Source organism: Sinocyclocheilus grahami, unplaced genomic scaffold (assembly GCF_001515645.1).
Source record: "Sinocyclocheilus grahami isolate Dianchi unplaced genomic scaffold, SAMN03320097.WGS_v1.1 scaffold110.1, whole genome shotgun sequence".
NCBI classification, from domain to species: Eukaryota; Metazoa; Chordata; class Actinopteri; order Cypriniformes; family Cyprinidae; genus Sinocyclocheilus; species Sinocyclocheilus grahami.
The window spans coordinates 1,061,058-1,071,733 of NW_015505289.1; positions in this window are offsets into that span (position 1 = coordinate 1,061,058).

The window sequence follows — 10,676 nt, forward strand, 5'->3', positions numbered from 1 at the left end:
TTTAGAAAACAGTAAAGATCAAAGTTATGTGGTCTTTAATTGTTACGGGGCTGACAAGACGTGAGACGTGCGGATCCATGTGCAAGCTTTTATTTAAAGCAGAAGAGGTCAGAAACACAGGCAGGGTCGAACAATGGCAAACAGGTATATGGCGGGCAAGACACAAGAATAATCCTAGGGCTAGCGTAGGTCAACGATCGGCGAACAGAATCAAAAGGGCGAGACTAGAGGGATAAATCCAGGAAAACAGGCAAAGATCAGAAACCAAGAAAACAGACAGGGCAAGGCTAGGACTGGGGAAACTAACGAGGGCTCTGTAAAGTAGCTATCACTGCTGGCGATAAGCATATACAATACTCAGCAGTTTGATAGGAGTCAGATTGAGTGATATATAGTGAATGTGTGATTGGATACAGCTGTGTGCAATCAGTGCTGTGTGCAATCAGTACAATGGATGATGGGATATGTAGTCCGGAATGATATGCAACAGTTTGTGTAGTGCGAGAGTCAATGTAATGGAAAGGGTGACCTCTGATGGCAATCAGACGGAAGTTCATGGACCGGTTTCGTGACATTAATAATATTCTCAGAATGTCAGCAAAAATATTTGTGACCCTGGACCACAAAACCAGTCAAAAGGGTCAATTGTTCGAAATTGAGATTTATACATCAGCTGAAAGCTGATAGGACAATATTTGGCCGAGATACAACTATTTGAAAATCTGGAATCTGAGGGTGCAAAAAAATCTAAATATTGAGAAAATATTAAGCCTTTAAAGTTGTCCAAATGAAGTTCTTAGCAATGCATATTACTAATCAAAAATTAAGTTTTGATATATTTACAGTAGGAAATTTACAAAATATCTTCATGGGACATGATCTTTACTTAATATCCTAATGATTTTTGGCATAAAAGAAAAATCTGTAATTTTGACCCATACAATGTTTTTTTGGCTATTGCTACAAATATACCCCAGCGACTTAACACTGCTTTTGTGCTCCAGGGTCGCATTTTTTATACATGGTTGATGGAATTGTTTTTTTCTTCTTTTTCTGAAATGTTTTAGTTGGATGTTCGTCCAACATTATGTTGTACTACTTCTTTCAGAATGTTCAGAGACCGTTCAAAAATAATGTTCCCATAATATTTGAAAAATTATCAAATGGAATGTACCGTTGACATTCGCATAACCAAGAAATAAAATTTTTTTTAAAGCTGGATGTTTCAAACGATTTTAGAAATAACGTTATAGAAACGTTAGCGAAGTGTTCTTAGAACATATTTTTGTTAGCTGTGTTATTGTTCATTTCAGTATAGAAAACAATATAGTTCAAAGTTATCTGGTCTTTAATAATGTTCTCAAAATGTCAGCACAAAAACATTATTTATGAGTTATTTTTTACTGAAACGTTTTAGTTGGACATTCGACTAACATTTTTTAAAATGTTACTGCTTGTTTCAGAATGTTCAGAGAACATTTAAAAGTATTGTTCCCATAATGTTTGCAAAATTCTAAAATGGAACGTTTCTTTAACGTTCAGATAACCAAGAAAAATGTTTGTGAAAAATCTGGAAGTTTGGAACATTCGGAAATAAAATTTTCATAACTTAATAGGAATGTTAGCAACGTTAAAAGGGTCATATGATGCTGCTAAAAAGAACATTATTTTGTGTATTTGGTGTAATGAAATGTGGTTATGCGGTTTAAGCTTAAAAACACATTATTTTCCACATACTGTACATTATTGTTTCTCCTCTATGCCCCGCCTTTCTGAAACGTGTCGATTTTTCTCAGATCATATTTTTGTTATCTGGGTTATTGTTTATTTCAGTCCTTAGTTGTATGAGTCTTTTATGATGTTACACAGATGTTTGAATGTAGCTCAAAAGATAGAGCTGGCGCTAGCAACACCAAGGTCATGGGTTCAATTCCCAGGGAATGCATGAATTGAAAAGATTTAGTTTTAATTTAGAAAGTTTAAAAGCAATGCCAAGTCGATTTAGATAAAAGCATCTGCCAAATTTGTGAAAGTGAGATACATACTGTAGGCCAACTGCACATGAAGCACCAAATGCACCCTAATATCAAGCGAATCAAGTGCAGTGCATTGTGGGATAGGTCATGCTGCACATTTTGCCAAGTTTAGTAAGTCATGCACAATTTTTGCATACTATGCACCACTTACTCTATACTAGGGATGTAACGATTAACCGCGAGCCGGTTAAAAATCGATTAAAATACGTGACGATTCAAATCGGTTGAGACGCTAAACAAATCGCGATTCATTTAGGGGTAGGAGTTTATATGAATGCATGTCTGAGGGGAACTTACTGTCTTTAGAAAAGTTTAGATGGTATGTTTTTCTTTTCATCTTGCCTCTGTATAATGCATATTAAAGCACATTCATAAGTGCAGCGCTGCTTTGTTTTTCAGCGGAAACCAGGAAATGCTTTAAGCGCCACCTGCTGGCAGAGAGTGAATCTGCGTCTCATTCAGCTCGTCTTGCTGTTTCTGTTTCATGCAGATATTTTTATGTATAGTTTCACAAAACTGAAGTCAAACCATTCTGTTTTTGCTTCAAATTTCGAAATTATACAGTCTAATTTAGATTAAAAACTGCTCATGTTGGATGTATGCAGCTTCTTTGTTTGGATCATGATTAAAATGCAGTGTTTGCTTCTAATTTTAAATGAAAAGAGCACAGACAAAGCCTTAGTTTGTTTATATGAAGAGATTTATTTTATTTGTGTTATTTGTTTGATTTGGGGCTTGTTTTAAAATTTCAATTTAGCTTTGTTATTTAAATTTAAATAATATTTCAATTTTGTCATTTAGCAGACACTTTTATCCAAAGCGACTTACAAATGAGGACAATAGAAGCAATCAAAACCAACAAAAGAGTAATTATATGCTATAAGTGCTATATTAGTGTATTATTATAGTGTTATATTTCAATTTCACAAAGAAACGTGCAGCATTTTGTCCAAACAATAATAAAAGGACACATTTAATTTATAAGTTGTCTTAAATCTCATTTTGTAAAAAAAAAACGTGAATCGAATCGAGAGTTGAGTGAATCGTTACAACCCTAATACCCTATACAGCAGAAAGTAGTATGCTTTTGTGATCAGTCTGCGCACAGAAAAGGCCAACACTGGCTCACTGCAAATGTGTATTGAAATAAAAGCGGGGACATTCAGTTTAGCTGTTTTATATTAGATTTCAAATGTTTGCCGTGATGTCCTTTGCTCTCTTTCCGTGTGTGAGGCCTTTGTAATCTCACACCGGTAGCAGGGGTGAGAAAACACAAACACACACAAAAACAAATGCGTTTTTTTCTGCAGCACACAATCTCATTCTGCGCTTCAGAGTCTCTGGAGGAAGTCTTTCAGTCGCCCTTCACCTCGCTGTGGGTCCCGATCAGCCCGCGTGTCGTCTGTCAAATCTCCACACAGAAGAAGAAAAAGACTCGGGATGAGGGGGCTCCACATCCGAATCCATTCCCCGGGTAATTCATCTCCTGCTGTGTAAAAGAAAAATGAGTGGAAAGAAAGTAAATACGCTCCATTCAGAGAGAGATGCATCATGGGATGCGTGTTGTCTTCCTCTCCACTGCCTCAATCATCTAAACAGAAACCATCCCGCACCCTAGACACCCTGATCAGAGGGAACACAATGAAATAACGATATTGGCCGTGACATTTTGCTGTGATTTTTCAGAGGGATGTTTAATTGTATTCATCACGTAGAGCCGACAGGAGCAAAAGATGCAGATTCTGACCGGGAAGAAGCCATTAGTCAAATTACACACACGTCTAGGTCTTTACAAAAGGCAATATCTGACACCAGCCTCTTTTATTGCAGAAGAATGATGGCAATTCTAGTGTGACACATTCATTTCTTTGGTTCAGACGGGCTGTGTAAAGGGCTTAGATGAGGAATTTCTTTGTCATCGCAGAACAAAGCGAAAGCAGACACAGCAACAATAAGGAAATATGATATTTTGTAAGAGGGAGTATAGTAAACTATATCTCATGATCACAGCGGCGTGCCATATGGTTAGTTTATAAGTCAGGTACTCGATATACTAGCTACAACCATTGAAGGAAGGTCATGGGTTCAACAGTTGAGTTTTTGATTGCCACCAAAAAAAATTTGACACGATTTCTCATTTATGTTATGTGATAAACAATAAAATAAATGCTATTTTTAAAGGGGTCATGAACTGAGAAACCAAAATTCCCTCTTAATCTTTTGGCATAGAAGAGGTCACTGTACTATAAAAACATCCTGTGAGTTTCAGAACTGAAAACTTTCTTGCTAGTCTAAAAACAGCTTAAATTGAAGTCAGTCTGCTGAAATGACAGCTAGTGGAATGTGCCACTCTATGATGTAATAGTGTGGATAAGCACCGCCTCCGCAGATCAACGCTTGCTGCTACATCGCTGCCTGTTAAGTCCCGCCCAGCGTTTGGTGCAAGTAGTGTTTACGAAAGAGGCGAAAACATATTATGTTATATAATTTTATATTTATTTTATTTTTTATATAATTTTATATCATTTATATAATTGTATTTTTTAACTAACTAAGGTATGAGTCCAAATTATATTGATTTAAATATATAGTAGGCCAAAAATGAACTTACAAAGCAACTGTACAAATGTATATTATATTATATAAAAAATTTGTACAGTTGCGTTGTAAGTTTTTCATTTTTTTTGTCGAGAGTTGAGTGAATCGTTACAACCCTAATACCCTATACAGCAGAAAGTAGTATGCTTTTGTGATCAGTCTGCGCACAGAAAAGGCCAACACTGGCTCACTGCAAATGTGTATTGAAATAAAAGCGGGGACATTCAGTTTAGCTGTTTTATATTAGATTTCAAATGTTTGCCGTGATGTCCTTTGCTCTCTTTCCGTGTGTGAGGCCTTTGTAATCTCACACCGGTAGCAGGGGTGAGAAAACACAAACACACACAAAAACAAATGCGTTTTTTTTCTGCAGCACACAATCTCATTCTGCGCTTCAGAGTCTCTGGAGGAAGTCTTTCAGTCGCCCTTCACCTCGCTGTGGGTCCCGATCAGCCCGCGTGTCGTCTGTCAAATCTCCACACAGAAGAAGAAAAAGACTCGGGATGAGGGGGCTCCACATCCGAATCCATTCCCCGGGTAATTCATCTCCTGCTGTGTAAAAGAAAAATGAGTGGAAAGAAAGTAAATACGCTCCATTCAGAGAGAGATGCATCATGGGATGCGTGTTGTCTTCCTCTCCACTGCCTCAATCATCTAAACAGAAACCATCCCGCACCCTAGAGAAGAAGAAAAAGACTCGGGATGAGGGGGCTCCACATCCGAATCCATTCCCCGGGTAATTCATCTCCTGCTGTGTAAAAGAAAAATGAGTGGAAAGAAAGTAAATACGCTCCATTCAGAGAGAGATGCATCATGGGATGCGTGTTGTCTTCCTCTCCACTGCCTCAATCATCTAAACAGAAACCATCCCGCACCCTAGACACCCTGATCAGAGGGAACACAATGAAATAACGATATTGGCCGTGACATTTTGGTGTGATTTTCAGAGGGATATTTAATTGTATTCATCACATAGAGCCGATTGCAGATTCTGACCGGGAAGAAGCCATTAGTCAAATTACACACACGTCTAGGTCTTTACAAAAGGCAATATCTGACACCAGCCTCTTTTATTGCAGAAGAATGATGGCAATTCTAGCGTGACACATTCATTTCTTTGGTTCAGATGGGCTGTATAAAGGGGTTAGACGAGGAATGTCTTTGTCATCGCAGAACAAAGCGAAAGCAGACACAGCAACAATAAGGAAATATGATATTTTGTAAGAGGGAGTATAGTAAACTATATCTCATGATCACAGCGGCGTGCCATATGGTTAGTTTATAAGTCAAGTACTCAATATACAGCCTACACACACAGAAGAAAGGTCATGGGTTCAATAGTTGAGTTTTTGATTACCACAGAAAATTAGTTTGATTCATTTTTCATTTTGTCTAAAATAAAATTCAACTCACAATTATGCATTTATGTTACTTAAACATGAGTGTGTACAGACTGTACTATTTCTGTAACTGTGCATAATATTTAGGGATTTTAAAAATCCCTAAATGTTATGCACAAATAAAAACATGTTATATATAATTTTTTAATTTTTTTACTAACTGAGTGATTAGTCAAAATGATTTTTCCCTTTAATATCCAATAGGTCAAAAAAGAAAAACTTACAAAGCAACTGTACAAAATTATAATTTGATTATAATATATATTATAATTTTGTACAGTTGCTTTGTAAGTTTTTCTCTCTTTTTTTTACACTGTTTTTTGGGCCTCAAGGAAAAAAATATGTAAATTTTTACAAAATTATTATTATTATTATTATTTGAAGGATGAGTCCAAATCAATTTACTTTTTCCTTTAATCTCCAAGATGCCCAAAAAGTAAAACTTACAAAGCAACTGTATAATATAATACTTTCAATACGACAGAGAGCAGTCTTGTTATTCCATGTTGTATTTTAATCAGGTCTGACCTCAAACAGACAGTCAGTATGATTATGTATGAGAGGCCAAAGCATATTAGTTATGATGCCACTGCAAACAAAGAGAGCAGGGCAAAGTTGTGTGGTGAATCTCTGGGGTGTTTTGCAGCTCCAGTGCACAGGAGTAAGGGCCGCGCGTCTGCCGTCTCCCATTATTCATGAAACCTCTCTTTTGGGTTTATTCTCTCTCGTTCCCCTGATTTCCACTGTGACTTCCACACTTGAGTCTGAGGTTGCGTGACATTAATTAAACCTGGGAAACCTGCCACGACTCTGCCTTCATTTGTGTGTTCTTTAGGAACCACTGACTTTAGTGAGCAATGAGACGAACGCCAATCTGCTTTTAAAGTGTTGCCTAATTGAAAGCATTTGTCAGATCTAAAGATAAGTAAGATTGCATGTGTGCTACAGATAAGAAGATCTTAAAATGGCATGCATTTTATTGCATTAGGTAACAATGCTCCTGTATAAACTCGGCACACGTTCTCTGAGACTGTGGCAGGGCCGGTTGACTGTTACTGGGGAAACAGATGATGAGAGAGTGATGACGAATCCACCCGGGACTGAAGAGGTGCGTTCAGCTGACAGCGAGAGCGGCCCGCTTCATTCATCTCCACCAATGGATTGTCATCATACAGAAGAATGACAGCACAGTTCAAGGCAAAGGCGGTGAGGAAGTGTCTGCGTCTGACAGATGTTTCCAGCTCACACATACAGCACATTTTCTCATTCAAAAGACCTGCGTCTAGTGTTCACTTTAAACATCGCATGCAATAACGCATTAGGGTTCAAACTGAATCCAAGTACTAAATGTGAGTTTCTCAGGTGCTTGTTTGATTTCTGCCTCAGTAAAGTAAAAGTGTGACAAATAAAAAAAATTCCCAAAAGGGTCACACAAGACAATTAAGAGTCAGGTCTGGTTGTGTTTCTATATATATATATTTTACATTACTGTAATGTAAAAGAAAAAAATATATATATAAATAGATGCAATAATTAAAGGTTTATATAATAGGCATATTATATATTGTTATTAGTAAATGTCAAATTATTAAATATATGTAATTTACACATATTTAACAATTTGAAGTTTACTAATAACACTATTTAATATGCCTATTATATGCGTAGTATAGACCTATAATTATTTAATAATTTATTTTCAAACTTTTTTTTTTTTAGTCTCTTCTGCTCACCAAGGCTGCATTTATTTGATCAAAAATACAGTAAAGCATTAATATTGTGAAATATTATTACTATTTAAAATAACTGTTTTCTGTTTAAATATATGAATATATAATAATATATAATATAAATATATGTTAAAATGTAATTTATTCCTGTGATGCGCAGCTGGATTTTCAGCATCATTCCTCCAGTCTTCAGCGTCACATGATCCTTCAGAAATCATTCTAATATGCTGATTTGCCTCATTTCTGATTAAGAAACATTTCTGATTATTATCACTGTTCCAAAAAAAAATTTGTTGTGATGCTTCATATTTTTCTGGAAACCGTGATAACTTTTTATTGATTAACATTAAAGTGAAATGAACAGCATTTATTTGAAATAGAAAACTGTTGTAGCATTATTCAAGTGTTTTCTCTTACTTTTGATCAATTTATTGCATCCTTTCTGAATAGCATTTTTAATTTCTGCTTTAAAAATTCTTGCCGACCCAAAACATTTGAACAGTAGTGTATATTTTTAGTCACTGAATCCATAAATGTTTATTTTATAGATTATTGTTCACACAAAAGTAGTTTTAAAAGTGATGTAAAACAATAAATCACTGAACAATGAGGTTTCCTCAAACTGTTTTAGATCACAAATAGTTTTTTTTTTCTGTTTAAATATATGAATATATAATAATATATAATATAAATATATGTTAAAATGTAATTTATTCCTGTGATGCGCAGCTGGATTTTCAGCATCATTCCTCCAGTCTTCAGCGTCACATGATCCTTCAGAAATCATTCTAATATGCTGATTTGCCTCATTTCTGATTAAGAAACATTTCTGATTATTATCACTGTTCCAAAAAAAAATTAGTTGTGATGCTTCATATTTTTCTGGAAACCGTGATAACTTTTTATTGATTAACATTAAAGTGAAATGAACAGCATTTATTTGAAATAGAAAACTGTTGTAGCATTATTCAAGTGTTTTCTCTTACTTTTGATCAATTTATTGCATCCTTTCAGAATCAGAATCAGAATCAGAATCAGAAAGAGCTTTATTGCCAAGTATGTTTGCACATACAAGGAATTTGTTATAGTGTCACAAGCTTCCAGTACAATGAGACAACAACAACACACAGATAATAAAAGTGAGATGTGAATAAAATACACATGCATAAATATAAACCACAAAAAAAAAAGAATAAATTGTATGTACAGGTGTGCTATAGATGGAATAGGAATATAATAAAATAAAATAAGTTGTAGGGATGTACTAGGGTTTAGGGTGATAAATAAGTATAAGGTTATTGCACATACTGTACTTTAATTGCACAATGGGAGAACATTAACTGTTCATGAGGTAGATTGCCTGGGGAAAGAAACTGTTCTTGTGCCTGGCTGTCCTGGTATTCGGTGCTCTGTAACGCCGACCAGATGGCAAAAGTTCAAAAAGGAGATGGCTTGGATGTGATGGATCCAGAGTGATTTTCTGAGCCCTTTTCCTCACTCTGGATGTAAGTTCTTGGAGGGTAGGCAGGGGGGCACCAATAATCCTTTCAGCAGTCCGAACCGTTCTCTGTAGTCTTCTGATGTCTGATTTTGTAGCTGAACCAAACCAGACAGTTATTGAAGTGCACAGAACAGACTCGATGACGGCTGAGTAGAACTGTTTCAGCAGCTCCTGTGGCAGGTTGAATTTCCTCAGCTGGCGAAGGAAGTACAACCTCTGCTGGGCCTTTTTAACAATGGAGTCAATGTGAGTGTCCCACTTCAGGTCCTGAGAGATGGTGGTGCCCAGGAACCTGAATGACTCCACTGTCGTTACAGTGCTATCCATGATGGTGAGTGGGGGGAGTGCAGGGGGGTTCCTCCTGAAGTCCACGATCATCTCCACTGTTTTGAGGGTGTTCAGCTCCAAGTTGTTAAGACTGCACCAGACAGCCAGCTCTTTAACCTCCTGTCTGTAAGCAGACTCGTCTCCATCCTTGATGAGACCGATGACTGTAGTGTCATCTGCATACTTCAGGAGCTTGACAGAGGGGTCTTTAGAGGTGCAGTCATTGGTGTAGAGGGAGAAGAGCAGTGGGGAGAGGACGCAACCCTGAGGGGTGCCAGTGCTGGTGGTGCGGTTGTTGGATGTGAATTTACCAATTCTCACTAGCTGTTGCCTATCTGTCAGAAAGCTGGTGATCCATTGACAGATAGAGCTAGGGACAGAGAGCTGGGTTAGTTTGGTCTGGAGGAGTGTTGGGATGATGGTGTTGAAAGCAGAGCTAAAGTCCACAAACAGGATCCTCACATAAGTCCCTGTTTTGTCCAGATGTTGCAGGATGAAGTGCAGTCCCATATTGACTGCATCATCCACGGACCTGTTTGCTCGGTAAGCAAACTGCAGGGGGTCTAGTAAGGGTCCAGTAATGTCCTTCAGATAAGCCAACACCAACCTCTCAAATGTCTTCATGACCACAGACGTTAGGGCCACAGGTCTGTAGTCATTAAGTCCTGTTATCTTAGGTTTCTTTGGGATGGGGATGATGGTGGAGCGTTTGAAGCAGGCAGGGACTTTGCACAGCTCCAGTGATCTGTTGAAGATCTGTGAGAAGATGGGGGCCAGTTGGTCAGCGCAGGTTTTCAGACAGGCTGTCCAATCTGAATAGCATTTTTAATTTCTGCTTTAAAAATTCTTGCCGACCCAAAACATTTGAACAGTAGTGTATATTTTTAGTCACTGAATCCATAAATGTTTATTTTATAGATTATTGTTCACACAAAAGTAGTTTTAAAAGTGATGTAAAACAATAAATCACTGAACAATGAGGTTTCCTCAAACTGTTTTAGATCACAAATAGTTTTTTTTTTTACTTTTAGTGCATTTCATGCAAACCAGCCCTTTGCTGCCATCATGTGTATTTCTGAATGAG